We start from the raw sequence: 11,040 nt of genomic DNA, 5'->3' as shown, positions 1-11,040 counted from the left end.
AATATATGTAAATTTACATTACTTAATCACCATAGTAGTTACAAAATTTATTCTTTCTTCTAAATGTTTTGATTAGTCAACTAATGACTAAACTTTACATCATCACTCATGCCTATGCTCCTAGCATGCACATTATGCCTCTCTTTGGTCATCGTTTTTATGAATGAATCAACTGGATTCTTCTATAATGATACTTGATTCACAATTAAATGTTCATCCTCAACTCTAGCTCGAATGTAGTGGAACTTACTCATTATGTATCTTGGCCTTCCATGATGCCTAGGTTCTTTACTTAGGGCGACTACACCTTTGTTATCATAGAGCATCTGCAAGGACTCTTTGTTACTCAAAACGATTCCAATGTCTCCAAAGAAGCTTCTAATATAAATAGCTTCCTTGGTGGCTTCACTTGCAACAATGTATTCAGACTTATAGGTAGAGTCTGCCACCATCTCTTGTTTGGAACTTTACCAAGTCATTACACCACCATTCAAAACAAATAACCATCTAGACTATGACTTTGAATATTGTTTTTCTATTTGGAAATCGGCATCACTATATCCTTTCACCACTAGTTATGGTTTTCCACTATACATAAGCAATACATCTTTTGTATTTCTTAAATACATTAGAATATTCTAGAAATTTGTCCAATGAATCAGTCTTCGGTTTCCTGTTATCGACTCACCATGTTCAGAGCATATATCACATCACGACGAGCACACGTCATAACATACATGATCAATCTTATATTGAAGCATATGGAACTTGAATCATCTTTTCTATTTCATCACTAGAACTAGGACATTGAATCATACTCAATTTCATGCTATGATGCATATGAGTAGCTTTTTTCTTGGAATTTTCCATTTTGAATATTTTCAATATGTTATCCACATATGTAATCTAACTAAGTCTAACTAAATGATTTGATCTATTTATGTAAATCCTTATAGTAAGCTGCTTCTCCCACTTCTTTCATAATGAAACATTTCCCGAGCCAATCTTTTACATTCCTACTAGCTCTGAAATATACCTAAGAGTCATTTGGACTTCTAGTAAATCAATACACTTTGAAAATCTCACGGAAGCACAAATTCAAGCTTTGTGAGGCTTGCTTAAGTTCATAGATGGACCTTTAAATCTCACGCACTCTATTTGGATACTTGGCATGTTCAAACCCTTATTATTGTGTCATGTACACATACCCAAAAAATTTCCCATCTATGTCGGTCTTCTTCTTGAATATCTATTTATAACCTATTATCTTAAGACCAGGTGTTTGATCAACCAAATCAACCAAAAAGTTTCCCATCTATGTCGATCAAGTGTAGTGGCACTATCATTTGTCTCTTGGAATTCCTCAAGGTCAATCTAACTCCCACTGATTTCTTGGGATATAAGTTCCCTCTCAAGGAACACTCCTTTTCGAGCTATAAATACCAGATTTGCACTGGGATTGTGAAAGAAATATCCAAAAGACTTTTGTAGATAACCGAAAAAGTGACATCTCTAACATCTGGATTCCTGTTTGCCAAGGGTTTCGTATTGAACGAAAACCTTACAACTCCAAACCTTAATGTGATTAAACAAAGGAACTTTTCATGTTCACATTTCATGAGGTGTCTTTGAAGCCTTCGTAGTTGGTACAAGGTTTAGCAAAGAAGCAAAAATCATCATATATCAAACCATATCTAATAAGGTCCGATTTCTCTTTTCAGAAACACCATTCAGTTGTGGTGTTCTTGGAGGAGCCAATTGTGAGACTATTCTGCAACTCTTAAGATTGTAACAATAATTATTTCGAACTAGACATTTAGAGTATAAAAATAATAATTATACATCTTATCAAATTCTTAAATAGTTGAATAGATTAATTGTTCTTTAGATGTGTTACGAGCTAATAAATATTTATCTTATACACATTAAGTAGACAATCTTTAGGAGTACATAGTATTTGTAGAAAGTCTTAACTATAAGAATTATTGTTACGCAGTAAAATAAAATTTTAAAAAAAGGATTACCTAGGATAAATAATATTAATGAAATTTGTATTAGTCATAATCATGAGTGCGGGGATATAAAGAATGCTTAAATATGATTTCGTATAAGGAAGAAATGATTTATCAAAGTTTCCCGTTCAAACCGATAAGACAACGTGTGTTTTAAAAATTGAATCATCGATAGATTTCTCACTAGCCTTAGTAATCTAAAATTTTTTGTAGTAATTATAGTAAGCAAAACATGCTTATAAAGAACGCCTGAATCTGACTTTGTATGAAGATGTTATGATTTTTTGATGTTTTGAGTGCAACATAGTAGAGTAGAGTGCAACGCATAAATCAAAATAAAAATAGTTTGAATCTTAGCCGAAACAATATAAATGAATGTTTTAGTACTCTTAATACAAAATCGATGATATAAAGAATGTCGGAGACAAAGCTCGTATGATGAAGTTATGAAATTCACAACGTTAGTTATAGTCTAAGTCTTATCGTATCGTAAAACGAAAAATAAAATAAAAACTAGCCGATGAGTATATATAAAAGTTTTAGTAATTGTCTATAACAACATGTAGATATAATAACCATCGCAAATAGACTATGTATGTGAAAGTTATGCTTTTTAGAAAAATAATAAAATTGGGCCATTGGATAGGTGCGATGTGTCACGTCAGATCACTGCTAAGTGTCACCATTTGAGAAGACCCTTACTCCCCAAGAACTGATCCCATATTGCAACATGTTTCAAGGCGTAGCGCACCTCCTGATGATTTTTATATATTTGTTCATTTTTCTACTAATTTGGTTACTAAAACCTCCCAAAATGCTCCCAATTTCTCGAGGCCCGATTTTAGGACTTCTTAGGTGTTAGTAGTGATACTATGGAGCATCAGAGAGCCCAAAGAAATAGCGCTTTTAGTTTCGAAGTTCTGCATGTGCAATGTCTAGTTTTTCGTTAAAAAACATGTAAGGTGAGTTATGTTTACCGTACTTTAAGTATAATTTATATTCATGTTCGTAAACGTTATTACGAACTTATAAGTAAGGTTTATCAATAATACAAGTCGTTATACAGACTGCTCTACTTAAAGGAGTTATGTCTAGGCCAGATCTGTGAGGTGTATAAAGTGGATTTTCCAAACAATATATCTCTATATACCAAATGGATCCTACATCCGATATAATCTTACTTGGTTGTTCATTATCAGTGATAAGCTAGTGTTCTTTTTGTATTATTGATAAATATGATAAAAACATTATAACGATTAAAAATTATAAATATGAAAAATACTAAAGCTTAGTAATATTCATATTTAGTTCATTTTAAAAGAGAATATGATGTGTCACTCAAAGAGTTGAATTTCCCACGAGTCTTCCAATTATACCAAGTAAGAGCATAATTACTTTCATGAAAATGATATTAATATAAAGTATTTACTAAACATTATTATTTATCTTTTGAAAGTTTATTGGTGAATTAAATACTTATTATCTGGAATACTTGTTAAATATATAATTGATAACATATAATGTGTGAACTAGATATGATTAATTATGTGTTAAAATGTTTATATGATATTATTACGTGTGGACTTATAACCCAAAGACATGGGCGAAATAGGATACAATATGCATCAAATACTTTGATGGCATAAATTACCTTTAGGACATCGACCAAGGAAGAACGTACTTGTGTAGTCAAACTAATGATCTAAATAATTTATCAGGTAAGTTAATTCTTCCTGATAATCATGGAATAAGATTTGTGAGAATCGGTTTGTAACATCCTAAAAACAAGATAAAATATTTCATTATTGAAAATAGAAATGCAAACGTGACTTGTTCCCAAAAATCCATTGCATCGTATCATATCAAATATCAGAGTAACAAAATAGATAAATGCGGAAAGTGTTGGAGAGTGAATGATACGCCATCAAGCCGGACCCTTCCCCTTAGTACCGAAAGTACCCGAAAACACCCAAATTAACTGTAAGAAAAAAGCTTAGTGAGCTCCTAAATTATCATATAACATATAACCATAGAATATCATGCAACATACATATAGCTGCCATGGGCTACCCCCATGGTCTTTACCTGAAATGTGATGGGCTACCCCCACGGACTAATATCTATGTGCCATGGGCTACCCCCTTGGTCTTCAGATACATGCCACGTGCTACCCCCAAGGGCTTCATATAGTCAATGCATACCAAATAACAATCCACATATAAGATAGTGGGCCGACATTGGTGCCTTCGACACATGGACATAGTGAAAAGACTCACCTCGGTTTGTTGAAAACAACAGCTACTCAACTACCAATCCAAAAATCTCACAGTGCATAGATATACAAATTACCCTAATTAGGATTATGACACAACCTAACCAAGGGCCAAAAATCCTAAGTCCGAATTCCTCCAATATGGACCAAAAGAATTTCTTCCTAAATGGGCCTCACATCTAAGGTGCAAAAAAATAATGGGCCAAAAGGCCCAATAGGCCCAACCATGCCACCTATGGTCCAAAACAAGTACAAAGACCCAATAATCCTTAATGGGTCCAGGCCCAAGGCTGAATATGGCCCAAGTAGCTCAAAATCCCAATGAAGCCCAAACTCCACTAGGGAGCGTATGCCCAACATACCTCATCATTCATCAGTACGCTTTGTTTACTGGATCCTTTGGTTGTGCGTGTAACTTACAAATAATTATGCCTAATGTACAAGCTGGTTTTGCACAAATGACCATTTAGAGCTTAATTCATGTAGTCCTTTGATCTAACTCCAGATCTAGGTCACATTAGAGGTCCTAGGGAATAAAGTTGGCAACTTATGCCTTTGCATGCCATGTAGGAACCCAAAACTTCATTTTATCCATTAAGACTCTCTTTAAGACATTAAACCCTTGCATGGTGCCATAACAACCACCAAGTTAGCATTTTTATGCTTTTAACCAGACAAAGGGACCTAGATCGAACTTCCCTACCCCTGGAGTTTCTCAAACTCACAAAAGCATATTCATGGACCAAAAATGATCTCATAACCAGCCATAACAAATTCTAGCAAAAGGAATAAGCATGGTCTAGACTTCTATCTCCACGAGCTCCCCAAGATGAATTAGATGCATGATCTAAAAGTTCACCCACATTCAAGACCTGACCACCACCTTCTTCTTCTTGCAAACCCACTAAAATGGCCATCAAAAACACTTTTAAGCTCAAGTATCACACTTTTTTGCAAAACTAGGATTTTCAGATGATAAGAGGCAATGGAGGCTATTTAGGGTAAGGTCTAAACAACATAGGAGTTTTTAAATAGGGTCCTTGCCCTAAAACTAGAGGTTTGGTTTTAAGACACGTATACCCCGCATCCTGTCTTGTACGCCCTACGTACGTGGTGCATTCCCCCGCCCATTCCTCCCAAATACACTATGTGTACGTATATGTACGCCCAACGTACGTAGGGACCCTCCATGCAAAAGAAATTTTATTCTTAGAGTAGAAAGGGTAAATATATGCATTATGACCATTAAAAATCTCCCCCACTTGAATTAGAATTCATTCACGAAGTCTGCTGATGCGACTAAATCTAGGTAATTCTCTCTTATCTTGTCCTCCGGCTCTTAGGTCCATTCGGAGCCCCTCCAGTGCTGCCATTGCACCTTCACTAGCTTCACTACTTTGTTATGATGAGCTTTAGTTTTTCTGTCCAGAGGTGAAATGGGCTTCTCAACATAGTTCAGGCTCTTGTCCACCTAAATATCATCCAACGAAATAACTATAGCCTCATCTGATACACACTTCCGCAACTGAGACACATGGAAGGTGTTATGGATTTGATTGACCTTATCAGGGAGATCCAAATGATAAGCAACCTTGCCAACTTGGGCATAAATCCTGAATGGACCAATGAATCAAGGACCTGGATTTCCCGTCTTCTGAAAGCGGATGACACCTTTCCAAGGTGACATCCTAAACAATATGAAATCTCCCACCTGAAACTCGAGATCCAATCAACGGCGGTCAGCATATATTTTCTAAAGACTTTGCATGACTCGCAGCCTATCACACACCTGTTGAATCAACTCAGTGGTCCTAAGAACCACCTCGGTGCTCCCCGTGACTCGATGGCCAAGGTCCCCCAATAAACTGGAGTCCTACACATCCTTCCATACAACATCTCAAATGGGGGTCGATCAATACTAGCATGATCACTGTTGTTGTAGGAGAACTCTGCTAGTAATAGGTAAGTATCCCAACTCCCTTTGAAGTGTAGAATGCCAACCCGAGCATATCATCGATTGTCTAGATCATCCGCTTGACCTAACCATCGGTCTGGGGGTGGTAAGCTGTTCTGAAATGCAGCTGAGTACCTAACTCCTCATGAGACTTCTTCTGAAACCTAGAAGTGAACCAAACATCATGGTCCAAAACCATAGACACTGGCACTCCGTGACTGACTACCACATACCAAACATAGATATCCACTAATTTCTTAGCGGATATACTCTCAACAATTGGAATAAAGTGAGCACTCTTGGTTTGCCAGTCAACAATAACCCAAACAAAATCCACACCCCGCACCATCCTGGGAAAATATGTGATAAATACCATGGTGATCTTCTCCCATTTCGACATGTGGACAGGTAACGGTTGGGCCTTTCTGTGAGGCCTCTGATGCTTGACTTTGACATTTCTGCAGGTCAAACACCGTTCAACAAACCAAGTAACTTCCCGCTTCAGGCAGGGCCACCAGTAGCTCAATATCACATCTCGATACATCTTCATGGTCCTCGAATAGATAGAAGACTTGGAATTATGCACCTCCTCCAAAATCTTCTGCCTCACCCCACCAAATTCTGGAACCCAAACCCTACTACACTAAGTCAATAATCCCCAGCTGTCTCTGACAAACAACGAAATCTGCACCCTTATCCGCTCAATCTTCCAAATTTCTTTTTTCAGTCCTTCTACCTGAAACCTCCTTAATCATACCCATCAATAGTGTGGTAATCATCATCCTCAGAAAATGTTTCAAATCGGATAATACACTGCCTTACGGCTCAAAGCATCGGCCACCATATTGGCCTACCCAGGTGGTACAAAATCTCACAGTCATAATCTTTTACCACGTCTAACCACCTCCACGGTCGCATATTTAAATTCAGCGGATCCATCAAATACTTTAAATTCTTATGATCAGTGTAAATATTGCATCGGACCCCATACAAGTAATGCCTCCAAATATTAAGGAAAAACACCCCCACCCTCAATTTAAATCATGAGTAGGGTAATTCACCTCATGAGGCTTCATCTGCTTTGAGGCGTAAGCAATCACATGTCCCCTCTACATAAGGACAACTCCCAAACCTGAAAAAGAAGCATCGCAATACACCATAAAAACATCCAATCGCTCGATTAACGCAAGAATCGGAGCCTCGCACAATTTATGTCTCAAAGTCTCAAAGTCCAACTACTGATCCAGACCCACCAAAAGGTCACATTCTTCTTGGTTAGACGAGTCAAAGACACCACAATATTGAAGAGGTTCTGTATAAATCTCCGATAATACCCTACGAGGCCCAAGAAACTACGAATCTCGGATGCTTTCTTCAGAACTTCTAAATACATCACAACCTTAGTCTTGGCTGGTTCCACCAAGATACCACTCTGGTTGATGATGTGCCCCAAAACATGCACCTCACGCCGCTAAAACTCGCATTTGGAGAACTTGGCAAAAAACCTCTTCCTCCTCAAGGTCTCCTATACCTCCCTCAGATGCTGCTCATGCTGCTCTTTGGTCTTAGAGTAGAAAAGGATGTCATCCATAAAAAACAATCACGAACCAATCCAACATCGGTCTAAACACCCGGTTCATGAGATCAATGAATGCTACTAGAGCATTGGTGAGCCTGAATGGCATCACCACGAACTCATAATGACCATATCGAGTTATGAAGGCCATCTTATGTATATCTTCATCCTTAATTCTCATCTAATTATATCCTGACAAAAGGCTGATCTTGGAAAACCATGAGGCACCCTGAATTGAATCAAATAAATCAGTGATCCTCAGAAGCGGGTAACAGTTCTTCACCATCAGCTTGTTCAGTTCCCCATAATCAATACACATCATGTGTGGCCCAACTACCAACAACCATAACATATCAAGCCTACTACCCGACATGCTCCGCTGTGCGGCTTGCTGCACTAGGCACAACAGGCTCGACCCTGATGGACTCTACTGGGAGAATGGAATGTCTTAGGCTTTTTAGCCTGACCTACTACTATCTATACATGCTCCAACTTTTGCTTTGTCCGAAGTTCCAACTTAATTTACCACTCATATGCCTTCTCAATCATATCATTTAGGGTCTTACACTGTGAGAAGTTCAAAAACTCCTAGATATCATTCCTCAAACATTGCATGATATCTTTTTTTCCTCATCTCGTCATCTGCAGCGTATTGCGGGACTAGTAGTTCTCTCTCTCTTTGAATTTAGCGGTAATCTCCACCACAGACTCTATTGTCAGTTGAAGGTCCTGGAACTCCCTCACCAGCTGTTGCACCTCAATGTCCCGTGCAAAATCTCGATTAAACGTCCACACAAATTCCTCCCACCTCACCACTGTCACACCCGCCGACCAAACCTCACAGGTAACCTCCTCCCACCAATCTTACGCCCAATCCCTCAGATCTAGGACGTAAATTTCATTTTTTCTGCTTCAGGGCAGAAGATCATGACCTTAGCATTCTGCATGCCAACAATCCAGTGGCGACTAGAAATGGAGTCCTTACCCCCAAAGAACTAAAGCGCTCTGCATGCCTTGAAATCCAGAAATGAGGGAATGCGAGTCCCAATCTGACCCGCAGCAAACTCGGCTCGAAAATACCTGAGCTGCTCCTCCATTATCTCCATGATTCCCTCCTTCACAGTACCAAAAATCACCAGGGTAGCATCAAGGATGCCGTGTGTAACCTCAACTGCGATAAGCACGCATAACCTCTCATCAATCGGATCTGCACCAGCGCTTGAACCCGATCCTAAACCTGATACTGAACCTGAATCTCCTCGTGTAGTCATCACCATCCTCAACTGAAATTACAGTATAAAAAGAAATTTATAAGGGATTCCTCCCCACCGGACTACTTAGAGCTTCCACGACTGACCTTGTTTCGGGTACATGTCCTATGATTTTTGTATTATGGTCCCTATACTACCTTCCACACATACTTGTACCTTCCCCAAGTCAATATCTAATACCTCTAATTCACCCACTCATAGATAAAACATGACCCACAAAACATAGCACATACACATATCCTAGACTATTCTTGGATTTCTCAATCCTCACAGAACTAGAAACGTAAATCAAAACCACAGGTTGCCTTATGCATGCAAGTTATACATAGATAAAATCACGTAGACTATCAAATAAAGCTTCTACCCTAAGACTACAACCAAACAAGGAACATGAAATAAGGCAGAATCCATCATTCTACTGCTATGCAATCCTAAGCATATACAACTTTGAAAGCATACACTTAGCAAATAAGTCAACATCGATTCCAATGAATATATATATATATATATATATATATATATATATATATATATATATATATATATTAGTTGCATGGTTAAATTTTTGGAAACTCTTACTTGGGCTCAGCCGATTTGCACATTGCACTCTCCCTTTTTACTTAAGAAAAATGTTTTTTAGAAAACCTTGACTTTTGTTTTTTTCAAAACGTTTACCATTTCCTAAGTTTGAGTTCTACACACCTGAGAGTGTACCTGAATCCCTCAAACCGAGGTTTTGATACCAACATGTAATAGACCAAAAACCAGATAAAAATTTTCATTTTTGAAAACACAAATACAATCAAGACTTGTTCCCAAAAATCCATTACATTATATCGTAACAAATGTCAGAGTAACAAAATAGTTAAATGTGGAAAGTGCTGGAGAGTGAATGTTGTGCCATCAAGCTGAGACCTTCCCGTTAGTACTGTAAGTACCGAAAAACACCTAAATTAACTGTAAGCAATGTAAGAGTCAGAGTATGGTGTAGGGTGTCGAAGGTTATATTGTATTCGATGGTGATGTAATGTTATTACAAAGGCATAATTATGTCGAAGCTATAATGTTATAGTCCTTTGTATCAGGTTGAAAGGATGAGCTTGAGGAGCACCTCTTGTATAACCATGTTCATGGCATCTTTTTGATGGATCTCCTTTTCAAGTCGTTGAATCTATTTCTCATGAAGAAATATGAGTTTTCTTGATGAGCTCATTGGTAGCATTAATCATATCGCCATGGATTTTAAGCATGATGGTGTTGGTGGAGATGTGATAATCAAGACTGTTATTGTACTTTTGCTCAACTTCTCCGATAGTGCGCTTGAGATGAAGAGAAAAGAGTTGGTCAAGCTGATTGGCTTGGTCAAGTTCCAAGGGAATAGTAGCTTGGATCTTGAAAAGAGATTTAAGAATAAGGTCAATCTTAGCATCAAGATTTGCAACTTTCTGATCAAGTTTCGTATCAAGGTCTACGACTTTCAGATCAAGTTTATCATCTTTGGAGTTGGCTAAGGCAATGCTATCTCTGAGTTACAATAGGGAAAAATAATCCGCAACGTTCTCATCGGAGGGTCCTATGTCCGAGGTGGAACTTTTAGATTTTTTATCATCTTAATTGTATCATAATTAGGCTCTGAAGGTTTGGAATCATAAATTGGAGTAACTTACGCTTGGTTATCATGATCACCTTTTAGGGTATCTTCACGAGGAGGAGAGTAGTGCTTATTACCTTCAATATTTTCTCTATTGATTCCTCAAAGAAGGAGGAGAGTCTGAAATCTTAATGAGGTTTCGAGGAGGAAGGTTTCTGTAGAAGATTGAAAGTCGTGGTAAACAGAACAACACCAACTGAAGTGCTATCATCTTCAAACATGATATCATCGGAAATATCTTCTTCAACATTTTGCTCAAGAACTTTTTCACTTGTAAACGTTGAAGGATTATCTTCAATAATGT

The sequence above is a fragment of the Lactuca saligna genome, chromosome 5, assembly GCF_052625555.1.
Source record: "Lactuca saligna cultivar CGN05327 chromosome 5, ASM5262555v1, whole genome shotgun sequence".
In the NCBI taxonomy this organism is placed as follows: Eukaryota; Viridiplantae; Streptophyta; class Magnoliopsida; order Asterales; family Asteraceae; genus Lactuca; species Lactuca saligna.
Note: the sequence above shows the minus strand (reverse complement) of the source record.